This window comes from Leptosomus discolor, chromosome 18 (assembly GCF_034619465.1).
Source record: "Leptosomus discolor isolate bLepDis1 chromosome 18, bLepDis1.hap2, whole genome shotgun sequence".
Taxonomy (NCBI): domain Eukaryota; kingdom Metazoa; phylum Chordata; class Aves; order Leptosomiformes; family Leptosomidae; genus Leptosomus; species Leptosomus discolor.
Window position 1 is genome coordinate 7,979,578 of NC_141408.1, and position 18,532 is coordinate 7,998,109.

An 18,532-nucleotide genomic window follows, 5' to 3' on the forward strand; every position below is an offset into this window, starting at 1 on the left:
CTTGTTGGGGCAGCAGGCAAATCGTTACAATTTGGAAAAAATCGGTCCCAGTTTTAACCAGGTTGTTTTTCTCAGCAGCAGCAGTTGGGGTCACAGCTCCCAAAGGTTATTTCCTGCCGCACAGTCAAGTGACCAAACAACATTGTTCGTGGGGAGTGCCAACTCCAAACAACATTATGCCCACAAGTGATTGTTTACCTAATACAGTTTTTGCTTTATTTTTCTTCTCATGCTACTTCGTTTCTGTTCAGGCTCTCACAAAAGGTAAAATAGGAAATGGTAAAATATGAAGAAGTAGAGGACAAAGCAGCGTGAAGAAAAGATTGATGCTGGTTCAAACTTGGGGGAAAATGCAGCGTATACAAGGGTCTCTGAAACCCAAAAAGGTTCCATTTTAATATATTTCAGCTTTGAATATTATCAGCTTATATGTACTTAATTATTTTCATGCCTAAAACACGATACAGGAAGCTGCAGAGAACTGAAATACATTGTGAGATTTATGAAGGAATGATCTGAAGAGCTTTCATATGTAGTTTATAAATGTCATCCATATCTAAATACACAGTGGACTTGCACGGTAACCCAGAAGGAGAGAGGTCTTGTCATGAAGCATGACAAAGCAATTATTGATCTTACCGAAAGGGAAAGCAGCGCTAAAAAAGCACCAGGGACAACTGAAAGAAGGAAGGAACGTGACAAGGAGATGGAAGGAGAGGCCAAGGACAGGTTACCAGAGAAGTGGGCCTGAATCCAAATACTCCAGATGCAAAATCCCTCAGTTTTGGTAAACTTGGATTAGTATTTAAGAACAAACAGAAGAACACAGCTGGCCTTCTAGCTCTATCATTGATTAAACAATATCTGAAAGTCTTTGAAGTCCAGAGAAGTTTGGGGAGCTCAGTCTTGCAGTTTATCTGGAAGGGTTGAAGTATTCCTTCCTGGTTTTCTGTTTTAGCACCTCTGCAAAGAGTCTTTCTAATGAGCTAAATATATAGAAAGGTGTAGGGGGAAACTTGGGATTCATGTATGGGAAAGATCTATTTAGAGAAACCCAGTAGTAATCGTACTCGAGGCAGTTTTAGATGCTGTATCCAGAGACGCCAGTCCTGCATAACTCTCAGCTCCCCCGTTCAGCACACAGCTTTCCTGTTGGCATCACTTTTGTCTTCCCACTCAGGATGTTGTGAGAGAGAATTTCTTCTAACTAGAAAATTACCTTTCCAAGCCTGATTTGTATATAAACACAGGGTTTTTTCAGCACTGGGAGGAGGGCAGGGGACATAAAACCTGGGTTTTAAGGCTGTTAATGGCTAATTAAAAATTCACAGATGTGGGGGAAGAAATGAGATCTAGAGGTCAGAAGGCAGAAGTGGGATGCAGAAGACTGGCGTTTTAGTTGTGATCCTTCCACTGTTTCTCATGGTATGTAGTTGAATTCCCTCTTATAAATTGGGAATAAGACTATTTCCATAAAGTGACCACATGGCAGGCAGTTAAGTGTGAGCTATTAATTATAAGTGGAAAAAATCGTGGGTGTTTATGAACGCCTGGAGGCCAGGATCCACCTCACATGGGTTTCAGCACCTGAGAAAAGGCGCTAGAATTGACCTCATGTTCTCTGCTGTCTTTTTAAGAAACTTACAGGAACTGTGTCCATCACTTAGTCACTAGTTATGTGCCTGGAGCAAGGCAGGACGAGTCTGAACCTCGGTTACTAAAACACCATGATGCTTAAGTTTCCATCTGGCTTTGCGCACTGGGCTTTCTCACTGAACGTAAGTTGGTTATTCTTCAGCTGGACTTAGGAAGTCTGCATCTAATGAAATCTGTTACTCTCTTGGTGTCCATATAGCAAACAACTAGAAGAATTAGCATTGCAAAATTGTTGATTTTGAACTGTATAAAGGATGAGAATTTTCATCTGGATTTCTCAAGCATTTTGCTCCATTCACCATCATCCTCAAGCCCTGAGGAGATGGTAGTGAAGCTCCTGCCCTGTAATTGCTTTGTGTTCTAACGATCTTTCTTTGTGCTAAACTGTCACTAAATCATTCAATTTGAAGGAGGATTTATAATGTCTCAGAGAGGGCTCTTTTTGCTAGGATTGCAAATTTTTAGCCCAGCCCTGAGAGGTGTTTTGAATGCCCTTAGTGCTTCCTCTCGGTGATTAAAGCCTTCCTTTAATTCACCATTATTACTCTCTGTGGATTAGCTTCCATACAGTGGATTTTGTGACACAAATCACAAACGAATGTGTTTGTCTGTGCAGTATCTGCCATGAGGCAACCAGATAGAGAAGCGCAGTACCGCTGGTTGAAAGTTTTGGCATTGATGCGACAGAAGAATTGAAAGCCCAGACCTCCGATGAGCTGTATGCATAGGAAGTGGGAGTTTGGCTTGGCACTGGGAACAGGGGTGTGAAATGATGTACGATCATTACTGACTCTGCCTCACCTCAAAGCAGCCAGTTCTCTCGAGGTAGCAGAGCCGTGCTCATATAAACTACAATTTTACTAACTGGCTTCAGAGCCAAATCAAAAGACCTTTACGCAAGTACTGGGAGGTTTGCTGGAGTAAAATCTCCGGATCTTCAGTGATGAACGTGAGCTTTGCTAGCTCTCCTGTGCATCAGGCAGTGAAATCCCGGGTGTATTGAAATCACTGGCAAAACCATCACTGACTTCAGTGGAGACAGGACTCCCTCCTCTGCTTGAATGATATAGGGCCATGTTGAGCATTTGGTCTGCAATCTCAAGCAAAGTTTAAAAATGCTTATAGTCCTTATAAAAAAAGGGGTTGTTTGTTTTCTTGTCTGTTGCTATCAGTGAACATTTCGTTTTTCAGTAAGTTTATGGTGGTGTCTAATTCCAGTGTCCAAAATGCCAACTTCCTCTGGTAGCTAAGCTGCTTTCTGCTTTTGGAACACTTGGTTACAGCTCAGTAAAGGGGATCAACAACTTCTGGCTTAAATATTTAGGCAGTTATGTTTCAGAGCAGTTGTAACAGCTTTATAAATATGAATATCTTAAATACCTTGAAGGAGATGCTCCCTACACTACAGCATTAGCTAAATGCCTTTATTCACCATTTCAAGTGCTAGAAATGTTGCCTGTCTTCCACTGGTAAACGCTTACTTGCCTTTGCATGTGTTCGTGTGCATCAGACAAGCTCTAGAAGCAAAGCGTTTATCGATAATGTTGCCAGTTTGAGGGCAGATGTTTGAAATACGAACTGCTGCGTTTGTCGGATGAGTGGCTGCCTGCTGGGGGTGCCTTTCTGGGGTACAGCACCCTCCTCTTTGCAGGTGAGCTCTGCTTGCCTTGCGGAGGGCACTCCACGTGAACCCAGGCTCAATTACAGATCGCTGGATGAGCTGGGACAAGTCACTTCCCTCCTGCTGCCTCAGCTTTCCTCTATTTAAAATGAGGTTGTGGTGGTGTGACTCTCTCTTAAAAGCTTTGAGATCTATGGATAAAAGCTGCTATGAAGCCCCTGGAAATTATCATCATCAAATAATTTTATGTTTAATAACTGACAGTTCATACAGTTCAGAAACTACGACAGCATCCCTGTATTTTGCAGTGGCCACTGAAATCTTCATAGCTAATCTGAACAAGATGTTATAAACTGACTGGATACCCCAGATGACTCTGTGCAGATGCTGTATAGAGACATCTTTCTTATCAGTAAAGGAAAAAAAAAAGATGTTAAAAAATAGTTCTCATAAGCCAGTGCTTTTAGATGCATCTGAAGCAGTTCTAACATTGAAGTAGTTGTGATTTTTTTTTTTTTTTTTTTTTTTTTTTTAGTGGAAGTAGTAACCCACTTGCAGATAAATGTTTAGGGTAAATTTAGGCTGTGTTTGCTCCAGGTAGTCTTGTATAGTGAGCTTTGTACCCCAAGTTTATGAAAGTGGGTTATTTTGACTGGTTAGCTTAATAGAGTTTAGTAAAGCCTGTTCATTACTGTAGCCACTGGTCTTAATATTTCGTCTCTGCCCTTTCTCCAAGGCAGACTGCAGGAACCCCTGGTATAACATGCCAATCCTTTCCCTCTCTTTTACTAGAGAGGGGTTGAGTCCCACAGAATTTGAGCTCATTTGTCATGTTGTGGTGCTGCATTTTCCCAGGCTGCTCTTCATGCCCTGTTTTACTTCCACAGCTTTCTTAATTTGCGTTCTCCTCCTTGGTGTTTCTTACACACCCACAGGTATCATTTCCTTAGGTTTGCAGAAGGTCTCTCACCACTTTTCCAGCAGCACGCTGTCCATTCGTTCGGATCCCATCTTAAAACTAACGTCTTCCAGGAAATTATTCCTCCTTCACCGTCACTAATAATCTCTCCCACATCCTCCTTTATCATTTTTTCTATGCCCTGTTCTCTGTTTTCTGCCAGAGTTTCTGCAAGGCAGGGAGTGTTTCTGTTCAGGTTGTTCTTTACCATATATACTTTAAATATGTGCTATGAAATACTGTTCATATTAGCATCTTGAAAAAGAGAATAATGAGCCTTTATAAACTTTCATCAATACACCTCTGGTACTTTATAGCATCCTAATTCAAAAGGTACAAGAGGCAAAGGGACTAGTTCAGTATCAGCTTATTTGGCTGGTGCAGATCATGGTTAAAACCCTGGTTCCTGCAGAGCAGTGCAGTCCTGTAGCTACTCCTCTACATAATAATAAATATTATGAAAAAAGTAGCTGCTACTGTTTAGGAAGTGAACTAGAACTAGATTCTATAATTTTCAGCTATGAGACATGTTTAATAGATGAGCTGAATTCATATTTGGCTTTGGAAACACATTTTATCCGACTGTAGGTGTGTGCTGTGTGTATATGTATGTTGTGTATCTGTGTTTATTCATGTATGTACAGTGTGTTTGTGTGCACATGCTATACATTAAAATTCTAAAGTAACACGACCAGATTTTTATTTTGCATGAGTATGCTGTGAAGTAAGAACTCACTCATGTTACACTACAGTAAAAATGATAATAAAAAGACTGGATTTTAGGCCTGTAGCTGAATGGCTAGTTACACGTAAACATGCACACGTATTTGAGAGCAAAGGAGAGATATGTGGGAGATAAAAGAGAACAAATGGACAACTTATAATTACATGTATTTTAGTTCATCTGGTATCCAGATGATCATCCTTGATTCTGACGGTTTTGACAAATCGAGTTTATTAGAACTATAAATGTAACCCAGGACTGCGCAGTAGGCAAGGGAACACTGATTTTATTTATTTATTTTTCATATTATATTCAGTCATTTCATTATTGGAGGTAAATACTGCTTGTACTTAGAAACACAACAGCTGGTCTCATGTGAGAAGGCAATCCACAGATTAACTTGCCAAATGTATTACCAGTTCATTTCACTAGACTGAGAACCTAAGGGTATTTTAATAGTTTTGACCTTGATCAGACAAGAAAAAAAATGCCCTCATTCTGAAGTTGAACCTGCGACTTAAACACTGATCTGGGCTACTGCAGTGTGAAGTGTGCCCCGGCAGCCTCCTCGCGAAGCAGCCTGAGAACTGAGTACTTAATAAAATAAATTCTGTGTTAAAAGGTGGGCTTGTGTTTCTCAGGTCTGCTCAGGAGAAGAGATGCTTTGATTACTTCTTTTGCTTTTGGTTTCAGAGCTGCTTGCATAGGGCAGCCAGGTAAGGACTGTTACTGTGCAAAATTGGATTTGAGCAAGGAAGAGTTTTTAGTCATATGTTTGCATGTCTAATTTGGCTTTAATGCAGATTTTTACATTTTTAAAAAAAATATTTTTACTCAAATTGAAAGGCTAGATGTGTGCAACCTCTTCACTGTACGCCAGAGCTGGAATTTCCTCCTGCCATTTGCAGACCTTGCGCTCTGCAGGCTCATGGCCAAATTTCACGCATGGCGCTGCATGCTCTAGATGCAAAGTGCGTTGGAAAGAGCAGCTTCAGAGATAGGTGTGTATCCAGCGCTGGGGAAGGAGCTTTGGTGGAAATGAAATGGTGGGAGATCTTCCAAAGAAGGACTATTTTTTAAGGGACTTTTCCCCGTAACATTTTTTTGTTCCGTGGCAGTCTTCCTCTGAGGAAGGCAGGGTGCTGGACCCTGCAGCCTTTCGGGGCTGGCAGGACCATGTCCCAGCACTCTTGGCGATTGCTCTCCCCAAGCAGCCTCTCCTGACGGGTTTGTCTGTTGCCTCTCCAGGGACTTCTTGCACCCAAACTTGCCCAGAGTTGAAAATTGGGCAAGATCAGGCTTATTCAGTAGGGTAAGCTGGCTTGTTGGGGCTCATCCAGGTGCAGCCCCTTGAATTGTGGTCTCCAGTGCCTTTGCATATACGTGGGCCTGACTATCTGCTTTCCTTCAGGAAGAGTTATGAGTGCTAAGGATTTAAGGATGGGACTTCTGAAAGCTCTTGACGTTGGCCTAATTCAGTTTCCTTTGAAGTCGAGGGAGCTTTACCGTTGGATTTCATTGGAAGTGGAGTGCGGCAGACGCCGAGCACTTTCCAAGCTCCTGGCGCAGAGAAAAAGGGGCTGAGCTTCCCTGTCCTGTTCAGAGCTGTGTGCTCTCATCTGAGGGGCCACCTGGTAAAACTGCTTCTCCATTTCCACTTTCGAGCCTCCCCTTTCCTTTGCTTTCCCCTCCCTTGCTTTCTCCCGCATGCAGTGCCGCGACCAGGCATGAGTGCAAACAGACGCAGTGACAAAGCCTGGAAGACACCAGGCAGTCCCGATGGTGGCTGAAGCCTTAACGTGGGTGTGGTCTCTAACTTTTCCGTCTCATTTCTTAATCGAATCTTTTTCAAAGTTTCGTGGTCACTTACCATTATTCTCTGTAAGAACTCTTAGAATGCATCAAGTTTTGAGATGTGGGACAGCCAAAAATACTGTAATGTTTTTTCTATAAAACCTACATCTTTTATCACAGCCCTATGACTGCTTTTAAAAATAGCTTCTCCCTCCGTCTCCAAAATCCCTTCCCCTGCTCCATGATCTTTGAAGTGAGATAAACCAGACAAATATCAGGATTTTTTTTTTTTACTTTTTAATAACATTTGCCAGATTAGCAAATAGGGATTTACTTTGCGCTTTCCTTCTACTGTGCTGTTTCTGTAAGAGATAAGTAAAACTCTGTATTATATACAGCTCCCTGGTCTGCTAAGCATTGTGTCAAGCTATTTGTTCCTGCAAAGGAAGAACAGATCCTTGAACTTGAATCTCTACAGCAAAACTTCCATTTGATCTCTAAACACATTTGTAGTTGCCAGATCTACAAATTACATCTTCAGATTATGATACCCATATAAATATGTATATATAATTTCATTTAATGTAACTAAAACGTTTTCTGTGTCCATGGCATGCTGCATGACTCTGCCACGCAGACTAGATCCTGCCATCGTTGATCCTACAAGTAGTCCTTTTCCCTAAAGTTCAATCGATTGTAATCTGGTTGAAGCACAGTTTAAAGGTACAACTTTTAGATTCTTTCACTTAAACCTTATTCTGGTTGCCCAGCTGAACTTCTGCAATACTACAATCTACTTTCGGTCTATGCAGAAATCACTGTTTACTATTTTGGCCCGATCCTCTAGCTGTAGTGTGGATGAAACGTGCACTGGGGATTGAGGATGGATGGTTGGAACAGGGGGTTTGCATGGTCCTGAAAGAAATGTAAAAAAAAAAAAAAAAAGAGTTATTAGACTACGCATTTAGTACATTTAGTACCATCTCAAGTGAAAATGAGGCTCTTTATTCCGTTGTTTCCTTGGGATTAGAATAATTAAGAATCTAATTTTACTGAATGTTTAGGCTTCGTTTGATAATAAGAAGGCAAGAGTAGTTTCCTTACCACTTTATTCTCCAACTGTGCTTACTTTTTCATAGTAACACAGATTTGTATTTCTTAAGAATTTCAGGATGATTTAAGCATCCGTTAATGTCCACTTCAACATGTTTTTACTGGTTTTGACATGTAATTTCCTGAATACACTGACACTTCCCACCCTCGTATTCTTAAGGCAAAAGTTGTTCCACCAACGCCAATTTTCTTACTTGTTCACTAAATTTTCCTCTTTGATTTTGCTAGTTGGCGATGAAAAAAAGTTGCGTTTCCGTTATCAGCTCAGATCAATAAATCTGAAGGAGAAAAAAAGAGGAAACCTCAACTCAGGGGAGTCCCAGTCAGCAAACATTTACTGATAAAGAAAACACTCGTATATCTGACACGTCATCGGCTCCCAGTGTTTGCTTACGCCCCAAGTGCTTGTCGCTACAAGAAGAAACTTGCTGCTACTGCAGCTGGGTTTCCATGGTCCCTCCAAGAGCTGCTTTTAGTCAGAGCTTTGGTTATGAACCACCGAGCGAAGTACAGTGGAGACCGCTGTTTTCAAGGAATCTTCCTCAAAAGATGGGTGACTTCAAGGGACGCTTTCAGAAACCCACAAAATTGCACTCGGTGGTGGGGATGAAAGAGCAGTTGTTTCTTTTTTACTGAAGTGCTGTACGAACTTTGCTATCATGGTGGATGAGATACAGAAACATTGCTTTGTAGTTGCTGTGGCTTATGGGTTTTTGGCCTTGATACCACAACTGGGTTGGTATTTATTGTTGTCATTGGAATTAAATGCTAATTTTTTCAAAAAATCTGAAGATAGAACAATGCCGATAAGAGCAGGGAGTAATGCAGGCGAAGAATTAGCCTCGTACTGAGGGAGTCATGCAGTAATGCTTTTTGGTGAGTGCTGTGTCCAGGTTATGTTTCAGATAGGCACTTAGTCTCATGAGCTGGAAAATCTTGAAACAAATACAGCAGGTTCAGTTGTGGTATCTCCGCTGAGGAACATTATCCACACAAGAAGTCCTAAGGGGATGCACAAAGTTGCTCAAATGCTTTGGGCCTGGATTTAAACATACTTGCGCTGCAAATATCTGGAAAGAAATGAAAACTCTGTTTATTTTTCAGTATGTTACTTTCTTGAATTATTCAGTAGACCTCTGGCAACTGCCTGATTTTCTTCTCTTTGTCTTGCTGCTGTAGCATTTGATTTGAAACATGATCATCAGTTGTTGGAGTGATACCTATGCAGATTAATTCCTTTTCCCTCAAGAATATCCATTCTGTAGGGCCGTGTAGCATCACACAAGTATGGTTCCTTTTTCTTGTTAATGCCTTAAAGATTGTAGTAAATATATAGTGTTGGTGTCTGTGTGGAGGGGATCTTTCCAAAAGAATTTAAACCCACCTCAGTATCTCTTGGGACTGAACAATGTTCAATGCTGTTATTTAAAGAGAGCCTGAGCATGTCATAGACAACTTTACAAATAATGTTATACCCTAAGTAGGGATTTGAGCCATAAATCTGTTCTATACAACATGAAGAAGCACTTAGACCAGGCAGGTGGCTTAAGTGCCATGATAGGAAGTACAAGGTTTGCAAACAGTTCTTTGAAATGAAGACTAGCACAGCTACAAATCTTAACAGAGTTACTCCGAAGGATTTGCCTGCCTCAGTTTCCCTCATTTTAATTAGATTTTGTCATTTACAGTAGATTAGGACTTCACAGTACAAATTGGGTGAAAGTGGAGTTCTTCCCTCAAAAGATTGGAGACCTTCAATACACTGATATTCCTAATGTTGGCTCATTATTTTTGCAGGCAAATGGAGATTTAGCTTTGTTTATCTGTGGGATTAGTTGTTGGGATTGGCTTTGAAGCTCTGAGGATTATATTATGATGTTTGTGCACAACACTTCAGGAAATCTTTGCATTCCTACAAGTGATATAAACAGTGTTTATCTGTGTGGTAAAAATAGTTAAATGGGAGCTGTGCAACTGGCAGCCGAAGTGTCCTGGAGTCCCTGTATCTCCATCGGGGCGTGCAGCAGGGTGAAACGAGCTGTTGTCCCTACCTGGAGGTGCAGGATCAGCGCCTGATCCGCCACTTTGTTCCACGTCAGTTCAGCCTCTGGGTTCCCCTCGGCCCGGCGCAGCAGTGAGGATGCCCGGAGCCTGGGCGGCAGGGCCACGGTGTCTGTATTGCCCCGTAGGAGCGGGGTGAGACCACCAACAAATTCCTTGTAGGCTACAGTAGCCACAGATGGTAACTTCTTTCAATCATGATGAACTGGGCTAGATTTAAACTAGTGATTTAGAGCTGAAAGTCTCTGTATCCTATTCCCACGAGCCCTCAAGTACTCGGGGCACACCCCATTAGTTTGATGGGCGAGAGAGAGTTTTGATTCTCAGTGTTTGCCAAACGTCTGCCCCTTTTTGTCTGCTTCACTTTGTCCAAGGACTCCCTCTAATAAATCTATATCTAATTTGAGATTAGGCTGTTAATTGAAAAAGGGATCACTTCAATTTTTGAAGTCTGTTTCATGCTCAGCCCCTGGACGATGTTGAAACTATTTAAAGATCTTTCTAATATGGACTGCAGGTGAGGGTGCTTGCTGTGGACATGCTTTGCTGCCTGTCCAGGCTGCTCCGGCGATGGGACCGTGTAAGGAACCAGGTGAGGAGGTGCTGGGAGCTTTTCTGGCTGGGTGGATGTGATGCATAGGGCAGCGTGTCCCAAGCACTTGTCAGAGGTTTCAGTGAGTGGGCTGCATAGGAAGAGGCTCTGTTGTGCTCAGTTCAACTTGAGTTTTACCACTGGATGCAAATATACTCACCATAAATTGAAATAATTATTACCTCCTGTCTGAATTTCTATTTCTGATTCTATTCTTGATGTACTCCGAGGACGGACTCTCCTGGAGACCTTAGTGTCTTCCTGAGCATGACTTGGCGAAGCTCTGAATAAAGTTCCCAAAGTTGAGCAGCCCTTAATACGTTGAAACTGGAGCTGTTTGAGTTGTACGCCGTCAGATCAAAATTGGAGTCAAAACCTAAAATGATTTTGAGGATATTGAGAGCTGCACACTTAAACCACCTGTTCTAGAAGTTAATGCAGCAATAAAAAAAAAAAAAGTAAAGCAGAAATAAGGATATCTATTTGATAATAATACAAAAAAAGCCTGTCTGCTTTTTAGCATTTTAATGGGGGGGTGGGGGGTGGTTAAGTTCAGCGGTTTATTAACCAATAATGTCCTAATGGGTTCTTTTTCTTTTTCTCGTCTTATCTTCATTTTCGCATTTTAGTGTGTATTCCTTTTTCCTTATTTGGGTTATAGCATCTAAATTTTGCTGTCCTTTCCTCTAGGAATAATGAAAACCAAAAATACCACACAGTAATGAGAAACAATAGTGTACAAAGATTAACGTCACAAACCCATCACTGACCTCAATAACATTTCACAACATTTAGTTTTCATTACAGTGAAATGTTACTGCATACTTTTTACATGGACTTCTGAAGAAAAATATATGATAGGGCTTTCCAAAAATACACATATGTTGGGAAATAAGACTTTTAAATCAAGAGTTTTACACATACACTGATCGCATTTGACGAATCAGATGTATGGTATTAATTACTCTCAACATACAGCCAACAGTCTTAAACATTTAGAAAACAAAGCTTTTTCTGCTTTGCTGATACAGACACGTGTCATGCATTCTTCAAAAGGTGCATTCTGACTTTTAGTGCTATTTGCTCCCTTTGGATGATGAAAGAACATTCAATTTTTAAATTGTATTTGTAAAAAGTATTGCTTGGCATAGAGTTTAGGAAAGAACATTTAGAACAGGTTGATCTGTAACACCACAAGCAGTCTGTTTTCTATCAATGATTCCTAGCCAGCTTATTAAACAGATTTATACAATGAAAGAATCTAATAACAAAAACATTCACCTCCTTTATTACTTGGCATTATTTATGGCTCTTACTTTTTTTTAGCTACCTTTTTATATATCGGAATCTGCCAACATTGTATTTATAAAGTTTATGTACTAGCAGCATTTGTTGGGCAGGGATTTGGGTTATTTTATGTTTCTTTCCTCCTACATTTATTATTACTAAATCTAAATACAAATGCTTGTAAAGATTTAAAAAAGAAAAAAAAATCTGGAGAAACTGAGTATTTTAAAAATTAATTAATTCTGGAGAAATGGAATTTTTAATGTACTTACATTTTAGATATTCTCTCAATAATAATTAAAAATAATGGTGCTTATGACAGAGCCTATTCCAAGGCTTACTGTGTTCTCCAAAATCCTCAGTGTTGAATCATAGATCAGGAAGTGTTTACACACTGCGAAATCAAAAGTTCCTCCTATGACTATCAATTCAAATCTCTAAATATCTATAATTACTATCCAAAGAACAACTTTGCCTTCAAGAGCTCCTTCCTTCCTTCCCTCCTTCCTTCCTTCTGTCTGTCTGACTTAAGGCAACTGCTACAATGGCGCGTTTGTCATCCTGAGATGGAGAGTTAATGGGAGCCATTGAGCTTGCTCCCGCCCGGCTCCGAGTGCCAGCTCTTGGCTGGTGCATCGAGTCGGGGTTGGGCCTGGCACAGACGTCGCCATGAAACTAAAATACAGTCTCCCTTTCCTAGAGATTGTTCTTTCCTGGCAAGCCAGACCTGCAGCTTCAAAAGTGGCCAGGGCAACCTCTCTCAGTGGGCCTGCTCAGGGACATAACAACCTGGCATTAAAACTGCTTTCTTTCTGGAAGGCTGCTGCTTGCTTTGATGCTCCTGCATGTGCACAAGACAGACCTTTTGCTGAAGTTAGAAATGCCTTGAGACGCCTTCTCTGTATTCAAAGAGAGAAATAAAAGCTCCTATTTGAAACAGGGACTGGAGGTCTTATTGCAGCATGGGACTCCGAGTTCCCGTTGGCAAACTGCGAGCGAAGTAAGGGCAAAAGCGGGTGGTTTGCTCAGCCTGCAGCACCCCTGGCGAAAGGGAGGTGGTTCAACCCTTGGAGATCCGTGCAGCAGGCACAGGGAGCCGCTGGTTTCCCCATGCAAACAATAGCAGTAAACTGTTAAAATAAATAAGAAGTGAGCTGTAGAAAGAGGGGAAGTTTTGCATTGAATTCTCTTCATTGAAAATGGCAGCTATTGGGAACACTCGATTATCTGTGCTTCCCGCAGAGCGGGTTGCTCGGGGCGTCAGCTGGAGCTGGCAAGTCTTTTCTTCCCCCCTCCCACCTGAAGCTTTGTTGGTTTATAAATGATCAGTCCAGGAACAGACATTCTGATACTGGCTCTCAGTTTGCTTTTGTCTCGCCCTCCCAGAAACGTTCCTCCTCAATGCCCATGCTCTAGCTATTTCAGAAGAAAACCGTTCTGTTTTTTCCACTGAGGTTAACCAAGCCTCCTTCTGTTTTGCTGTGCTCAGCAGTTAAGGCCAAAGTTTACAAGAAAGGTAATTACAGTCTTACTTTTAATTGTAATTAACTATGAGTAAAGAATCACAAATATCCAGCTACTCTTTTGCTGAACCAAAGCATTATATATAATGTGACAAAGAAAATGGCTTGCCCTTCAGCCATTAATTTTAGCAGCTCTGTTATTCCTAAATTACATAAAGCTCTGGTGTCAGAGGGGAAAGAATATGAATCAGCTCAGATATTTCATTGGAATACGTGGCCTGTAGTGGTGTCAGAATGTGTGATGCTTTTGAAGCACTTCAGATTATGATAAATTAGAAACATGTAATTAAGAAAATCAGGAACTCCAAATAAAGAGGTCACAGGTGGAAAATGTTGGTAATGAATTACGAGCATCTCTGGATTCGTAAGATCCATACCTAAACAGTCTTTTGAAGGGAGGCTTTACCTTTTATTGCGAAAGACATTGGAGAAGCGCGAGCGTGGCGAGGCACCCTGGGCATGATGCTGGTTTAGGGGGCAACACTGCTGTAAGGAGACATTATTTGCCTGTAAATGGTAGGAGAGGCATGTGTGTGTGTATATGTAGATGCATATTCAACATAAAAGACAGGAAGCATTTTAACTTCCTACTCCTAACTGTATGCATTGATTATGACCCAGAATCAAATTCTGAATGTTTGCCCCTAATTGTGACAAATGCTGCTCTTTCTGAACTCTTTATTTAACTGAAATTGAACTCTTGTTTTCTTACCTGACATTTGCCCACTTCTCTTGTGTACGTGGTAGACAGCCAGTCCCAAGGGAACCGAGGAAGTATGAGGATCAATGGCACCATTGGTGACAAAGAAAGCAGTTGAACCAAATCATGAAAATGCAGCGAAAGGTCAGATATCCATGTTTAAAGCCCGTACCAAGGCGGATTTTACTTGTGCTGCTGGCACTTGCACAGCGAGAAATCCAAGCTGACACGGACCTTGGCAGCATTATTAGAGTGATCTTCATTTAAAGATGAACTATTCTTGAACAATTTCTCCACTGTATCTGACACAAACAGGCTTTTCTTCGACACCAGACGTGCATGTCTTCTTGCTCCAGCTATTTTTTTCTTGAACAAACATATGTATTGTAGCCAATGCAAGGAAAATCCCACTCACTATTTATGTTTGAGTTCCCTATGTCCCATTAACAATATCCCAGTGTGCTCATGGCAGTATAGCATCTTGATCCAGATCCAACACTGTTTTCCTGGATTCCCCTTTGGAGACTTAAGTGCCACAAAGCAATTGGCCTTATTTAGTGACCTTCCATCCCAGAGGCTCTATTTTTTGGGCACTGAAATAGTTTCCTGCCCCTTTTTACCATTTTTACTAAGTAGAGAGCACCTCTTACTGTGAATCTGAACTAAGAATATTTACCAGGACTAGCAACACAGCTTGCAACATCTGAAGCTTCATTACGCTTAAGGATTTTATCTGCTGTCCTATGACTCTTCTGCACACATAGGAGGTCTCATTTTGGTGATGCTGCTGGCCACCATGCAAAGAATTATTGTATGTACACTCTTTGGATAGACTTGAAACAGCATAGAGCTCTCAAAGGGCAAAAGCTTTTTTGTAACTTGGAAAAGGACACTGCAGGAAAAGGACAGTGCATTTCATTCGAGGCTGCTCTCCTTTATTGCAATATATAGATGCAGCTGCAGCAACAAATATATTTGGGGTTGGTATATCATTGGTATATATATTTGGTATATACAGTGTGAGTGTGTGCATCTTAAGGTTAAATGCCACCCACTGATTTGTTGAGTAATTTCCATAAGTAATGGTGTAGCAAAATAACAGAATACTGGCTGTACATCGCACAGACAGGCTTAAAGGTGAGAGAAGCCGAAGCTGCAGCACTGCCGTCTCCCCCATTAGCACGGTGCTTGTAGGACTGCCACAGCCTGTCCCCTCAGATAGCAGCTATATTTGGCCCGCTGTAATCCCTGCAAAAACAAACCAGTTTTTTGACTGAAGAGGTTTTGGAAAACAGCAAAATCAGTGGGAAAATCGCGCTTGATAGAATCATTAAATTAGAAGGATATACCCTAGCATAAAGTCTAACAATTAGGCACTGCTAATTAGAATTACCTGCTTTCTTTTTAGCATATTTTGGTATTTTAGATCACTGGAAAGCCCACAGCTAATACTTCAAAAAAGTAGTGTAAAGAAGTCTCTCGCCCCACCGTATACTTTCAGACTCCATTGACGTTTGGCAGCCGAAGCCCTGAATGGAAAGCTAAGCCTTCTCGCCGGCTGGCGTCAGATGCCTTGTGGTTATTCATTGTTTTTGTGGACACAGAGATTTAGATGTCTGCAGTCCCTTGAAAACCAGCAAGAAGTCTGCTAGCTGGCTGGTTTCGATTCATTCCGACACCGCGAAACACGCCCCTTCGTTTCACCTCTTTGTCAGCAGCAGAAGAGCTTGGATGCTCTGCAAAAGGTTTGATGACACGGTCAAAATGTTTTCACTTGAATGCAACCCGGTGGCGACCCCACAATAAAGGCAATGGGAAGGAGCCATGCAAAGATCAGACGCCAATAAAGCCAGCAGTTAACCTCTCCGGCCTGACTTTAAGGCACTTTCTGCCTAAGAATTTGTAGCTGTATTTTAGCACCTAATGCTAAGAGGTCTGCAGCTAAAACCTTTCTTGGTTAATGTTTCCCAATTTAAGTTTCTTAGCTTTTTTTCCCCCTTCTTTTCCTTTTTTCTCCCCTCCTTTTCCTCTTTCTCCCCTCCTTTTCCTCTTTCTCCCCTCCTTTTCCTCTTTCTCCCCTCCTTTTCCTCTTTCTCCCCTCCTTTTCCTCTTTCTCCCCTCCTTTTCCTCTTTCTCCCCTCCTTTTCCTCTTTCTCCCCTCCTTTTCCTCTTCCTCCCCTCCTTTTCCTCTTCCTCCCCTCCTTTTCCTCTTCCTCCCCTCCTTTTCCTCTTCCTCCCCTCCTTTTCCTCTTCCTCCCCTCCTTTTCCTTTTTTTCATTCTGTTCCTTTTTTGTTGTTCTTTTCCTTTTGTTTTTTTTTTTTTTTCTTCTTTTTTTAGTATAAAGGACAGTTAGGTACATTCTTCTTTGGTATAAATAAATATAGCCTTTGTACCCATTAAAAAAATATGTAATGTTATGGACTACCATTACATAACATTTACTTTAGTATATGTTAATGCAGATTTATTTTGGGATGGAGTCTAACTGTTTTTGTTAGCTTAGCCTTGGAAAGCTGGATTTAAAAGCTACCCTCAGCTCAGTAAGTTTTCTGTCCTGTCAATGTCAGCCATTGATTTATCCAAAAAGTCGTATTGTTTACAACGAAGACATTAAATCATAAAACAACTTTCATTGTATCCTGTGGTCAGATAGGCAAAAACATTTCCTAACTGTTAAACCAGCTGGTCTAATCTTTAATGACTTTGGTTCAGTGGCCAAATCTACTTCTTTGTGCTGTTATAATGCAACATTAGATTAGTTACTGTCTCTGAAATTGCTGTCAGTCAGGCTCTGTTTATGAAGGATCATGGTATTTTTCATAAATCATTTTTTTCTTCTTTTTCTGTTTAAAGGATAATAGTACTGTAGCTTTGCAATTGTTTTATGAGGCAGTAAGCTTGTTCCTATGAGGATAAACAGTGAGGCCAAAGGCAGTGCTTATCTCCAGAGAAGCCAGTTATTGCTGAGGAAATCACTACAAAACATCAATTATCGCTGCTCCAGTGCAGGTTTTACCCCTTTGAAATATCGAAGTTAGAGACAAGATTTTGTGTCAAAAACAGTCCATACGATGAGGCCTGTGAAACCAAGGTGCAGTATTTGTGGGATTCTTTTTGCAGTTCATTCACAGTCTTCTGAAGTAACTTTGCTTGCATATCGAAGGCCAAAATCCTCAGGTGTTACTGCACAGCCAGGCACGTGCTCGTGGCGTGGGAGAGCTGCGTGTGCGGCTCGCACCGGCTGGGTGCTGCAGCTGGCCGTCGGCTCTGCTCACGAAGCAACCGCGGGCTTCGGCGTCAGCAAAGCCACATCGTGCTCGTGCCAACAAGAACAACCGTTCTCATAAAGCCATACGGGGAGTTTCTGGTTTGCTCTTAGCTCCTTCCTTGTGTCTTTAGTTCTGGCTGCAGGAGGAGGATTTTCCAGCTATGCCCTGAGGCTGATGCAGCGCTGTACCTGGAGCAGCAGCACCTTGGGAGCTTATTGCCTTTACCTAGACATTAAAAACACTTTTAGGCCTTTCTGCATTTAAAAGCAACTGGAGGAAAGCAGCTTGAAACAATGATCGCAGCGCTGAGTCTGAGCTTTGCAAAACGTGGGCGGTCCTGGGCACACCTCCCACAAAGGTCTGTGTCACACACACTGGCTTGGAAGTAAGGTAGCACCTAACAGGCAAACTGTTAAACATCCTGCGTTGATGCACTCTGTTCCTTAAGAGGTTTATTCAATTAACAGTTTAAACTTTCATTATATTTTGCCATTTGCTGAAGAGGATTCTTATGCATTTAATAGTTTTATGCATTTACCCATTAGTCCTTTAAGTGGGCTCGCTTGGACGAGCTCTGCCATGTTCCCGGCGGGGGTGCGGGGAGCCAGGGCGGGCAGAGCAGACAGTGATACATGACACGTGTCGTGGCCGTTTGTATCTCCCTGACCTCCTCAATCCATCTCTCTGAAGATTGCTGTGCATTAATCCTGCAGCAGCTGCTGGTGCAACCGCTTTTAGGTACTGGGGCAGGTAGCCAAGGGTTCAGGTAGCCTCTTTGCACACCGAGTGTAGAAGAGCCCAGATTGGCAGTGTATTCTCATCAAAACAGAAACTTAGAAGAAAATGACATATGTTCTTTAACCTAAGGACTGCTGATCACTTTAAATACTTTAAATTAATCCAGCTTCATTTGTTAAAACTAGCATCATCTGCTTAACGACTAAGGGTATGCTGTTTCATACTTAAAAACAGGCACTGCAACAAATCTTGCAAATCTTACCCTGATGCTTCATGCAAGATTGTCTAAATGTCTTTTTACAGCAATGTAAATATTATACGTTAGTCCTTGTCCATATTCCTTTTTCAATTCCTGCTACGCAGCGGTACGCAGTTTTTGTTTTCTTACATTGCAGATATTTCTGGCCCTGCTCTGTCCGTACAGAAAGCTGGGTAGGTCACAGGATTTATCTGCATCCAGTCTGCTTTACAGGGAGCTGAGGGCAGGAGGCTAGC

The 18,532-nt window shown here is 41.6% G+C and overlaps 1 protein-coding gene across 1 annotated transcript in view; it reads left to right on the plus strand.

Annotated features, from left to right (window-relative positions):
- The window catches only part of BCAS3 (BCAS3 microtubule associated cell migration factor), a 368,528-nt gene that overhangs the window by 292,307 nt on the left and 57,689 nt on the right, over positions 1-18,532 (plus strand). The gene's annotated exons all lie outside the window — the stretch shown is intronic.